Source organism: Acomys russatus, chromosome 15 (genome assembly GCF_903995435.1).
Source record: "Acomys russatus chromosome 15, mAcoRus1.1, whole genome shotgun sequence".
In the NCBI taxonomy this organism is placed as follows: domain Eukaryota; kingdom Metazoa; phylum Chordata; class Mammalia; order Rodentia; family Muridae; genus Acomys; species Acomys russatus.
In genome coordinates, this window is record NC_067151.1 from 49,072,812 (window position 1) to 49,076,841 (window position 4,030).

Below are 4,030 nucleotides of genomic sequence, written 5' to 3' on the forward strand. Positions count from 1 at the left end.
GATCACTGACCTCTGAGATGGGATGCAAGGCTATATTACTTTCCAAATGTGTCTCCTTAGCTCCTATCACTTTTGTATTTACTTGATGTAGTCTGTCTCTGGTAAAAACAAACAAACAAACCAAAACAAATAAACAAATACAAAAAAACAACCAAACAAATAAAAAACAAAAACTCACAATCAAGGCATAGTTCTGACATTTTCCTTTGTCCCAGCTACGAACCCATGTGGCTATAACTATCCAAAGGGTAGGCCTATTTAAACCTTACACTTCTTAAAATTTTGTAGGGGGTCCTGATTTGCCCAATTGTCTTACTTATGCTGTCTTCCCCATTCTTCTCCTAGCATTCCCATGCCCTCAAGCTCCATACCCAGATGCTTTCAACCTGCCCAAGAAACCCATTAGGTACCCCACACATCCTTATTTTGTAGAAAACCCTTAAAGCTAAGGATTCATTGTTTCTGTCTTTTAATTGTTCTTTTTTTGTAAAAAAAGAAAAAAAATAGGCATAAAAAAGGGTGAAATTTTTTAGTTGCAGTTTTATACAAATGCTCCCATTTTTCTAGTTTTTATCTGCTGGTGCCTTCCTGTCTGCTTTACTCTCATATATGTCTTTTATTGCTCACTTTTACCCCTTTTCTTCAGTTATCCTTTACTAATTGTCTCCTTAGTTTCTTTTTTCTTTCTTTCTTTCTTTCTTTTTCTTTTTTCTTTTTCTTTCTTTTTTTTTTTTTTTTTTTTTTTTGTCTCCTTAGTTTCATGAACTTACCACATCTTTTATATATGGACGTCCAGTTTTATCTGTGGCAGGATGCAGAACCCTTGCATTGCATATATTTGCTCAGAAGTTGTACAGCTGTGCAGTTCAATATTGAGTTTTTTTTTTTTTTTTTTCGAAACCTTCCCACTGATTTCCTTTTTATTTTCCACTAACTGATACACTAATTTTAACTTCTGTTTAAAATTATAAGCACGGAACTAGAAAGCAGTAGATCTTCATGAACATACTTTTGGGTTTGAATTAAGAATAAAACAATTGCATTTTTTGGGGATAGACACTCCCAAATTCATATCCCTTAGTTAATAAATTACTAAGTCAAAGTATGGTCATCCGGTAACACCATGGTTGTGAAACCATTGCCTGAAACATGATCAGCTTCCTAGATTCAACCACACTAAAGAAAACAGACTCTCCCTGCTTTAGCAGCCACCAGCTCGCAGTAGCACCTCAGATATGGATTGAGATTTACACGTTCTTCCTTAATCCTGGAATGTTGGCTGACTTAATCTGGAGCATAGCTTTGGCCAACAACTACAGCTGCTATGATATCATGACCTAGTTGTACCTCCACTGGGCCTATACCCAGAAGACTTTGCTTCCTACTATAGGGCAATATGTATATCTATTTTTTTAATCACTGCTATATTCACAATATTTAGAAAATGGAAGCTGCCTAGATGATGATGAGTGGATAATGAAAATGTGGTACTTATACACAGCGACATTTTATTTTACAGTAACAAAAAATAATGAAATTGTGAAATGTGCAAGTAAATGGAAAAGTCTATCCTAGGGAGGTGATTCATCTAACTCTTTTCCTCCATTAATTTCAGCATGACACCTCGGAGGCTAGGCCACCTCCTTCCCTTAGCAGCATAAGAACTGCATTCTCAGCTCAGGGCCATCTATTCCTCTCCAGTTCTACCATTAATAACCTTCAAATGCAAGAATATTTTAAAATCTCTTTGATTTTTTTTTTCAGTTTCTTGTGAGTGAATGAAAATAGATTATTGAGTAACTTCAAACATTGGAGTGTTTCCTCTCATTCTTTCTCAGCAGAAGCTGAAGAGCTAAAGTGCTCCTTAAACTGATGAGAGCAGATCATCTGAACAATGAGTCAGTTCTGATTCAAGCTAAGTTCCTCCCAACACAGAGAGCTCTCCAGTCTGTTTTAGGCATTTGTGCATTATGCTACACTAAGCATGTACATAGTAAAATTCATTTCAACTAAAATAACCACAAGAAGGGCGCATTTGACATTAGACTAGACTTAGAAACATGCTATTACTAATTGATAAATCTTTAGTAGGGGGAAATCTTACACAAAAGAGTGACATAAAAAAGCAGGAAAATTTTGGCTGAAAATTGGGTGCAAGGTGAGAAGCCATCCTCCTGCTGCCATGCATCCTAAGAGGTCTCAGAACTCCAACTCAACTCAGTAGATCTTCTTTTGGAAAGCGTTGTCACATTAGCATTTTTCTCTGCACTGAACTCCAAGTTGCATATGACAATGAAATAAGTAAATATCTTGGTAACCATTCAGGTCATGACCCTATCACTCATTTTGCTGGTTCCTGGTAATAGCTGTTTTTCCAGGAATTTTAGAAGGCAAATAAACTCACTGCTGCTATGTTGAATGACATATACCTGCCAGATATGGCTGGCTGCAGTTTTTGCCAGTATATCATTAGAAAACTTATCTTCCTGTTTTTAAAATTCTGACACCATTACTTTATGGTCTAGGTTGAAAAACAGAAATTGATATTTTTTTACCTCTCTAGGATAAAATTCAAATCAGCTGAGCTATAGCCATGGACACACACACACACAAGCACAAACACACACACACACACGCACACACACACACACACACACACACACACACACACACACACACACCTGCCAGAAAAACTTTAGATAATCTTGTAATGTAAAAATTCAGGATATTTTCATCCTCTGGCTACAAACTGAATAAGCAGAGCTAAATTTTCAGTAACCAATTTACTGATCAGAATGTCTGAGAAACAGTTGGCACTCTTTGTTCTTGGGCTGTGTCTACATGTATGTTTTATAGGAAATGTTTTCTATCCCCAACCAACTATCAACTAAATATATTTTTAAAAACACACTCACTTTTAAGACCTAAATTAAACATTGAGTATTATGTAAATCTTTTCTAAACACAATTATCATACAAGCATGAAAGCATTCTATTTGTTTTTATTCCCCCTATCATACCACAGAGTACTGAAGGCAAGATTCATATTTTATTCATTTATGTTCCAAAGCCTACTTCAAAGCTTATCATATAATATGTCAAAAATAGATAACAATGGCAGTAGCTATAAATGAAGTACTTCCTAAGACTATTTTGCAGATAGGCATACTTCAGATACTTGATAATCAACTGTTACCTAAACCTAATGTCAAAGACACAAAAGATGAATGTTTGTTTGACCCCCCTCACCAGCCATCTCTATCTACTAGAGTGCCACCCACTCTACCATTGAAAGAAAGCAGGTCTCTGTAAAGCTAAGAATATAGAAATTATGTATCTATGGTTTGGTTTGGATATCTTGCTTAATCAAAATTTGTTGACTACATTTGAGTCTTAAGTAATAGAAAAATTACTACTTAATTTATTCATGGAAACATATTTTCAAAAATTAAGGTATACATTGCAGGTTATAAAACTCTATTTAGATAATTTCCTATGATATCTCTACATTCTGTTCTAGGATCTAGACTTAACATCATTTTGTTAATCAGTAGTAAGCTATCATTAATATTTATATTGATGTGGGCAGAATATATTACATAGTTTAAATATAGATTCTAGAATTTGAATGCCTATATTTGAACCATTACTTCTACTTATTAGCTTAGTAACATTGATTGTCTTATTTAACCATTTGATGCCCAAATTTTCTCATATAGTTTATGCAGACTAATAATAATACCTAACATATGAGCTGGACACTTCTAAGGTCCATTAAAAATGCTTGTAACATATTATAGATGTCTAATATGTTAGAAAAGAACATATAAAAGGATTTCCATCAACTTTTTTTCCAAGAGATCTTTGTAAAAATTCTTTCTTTTTTTTTTTTATTAATTTATTCTTGTTACATCTCAATGGTTATCCCATCCCTTGTATCCTCCCATTCTTTCCACCCCCCCCCCCATTTTCCCCTTATTCCCCTCCCCTATGATTGTTTCTGAGGGGGATTACTTCCCCCTGTATATGC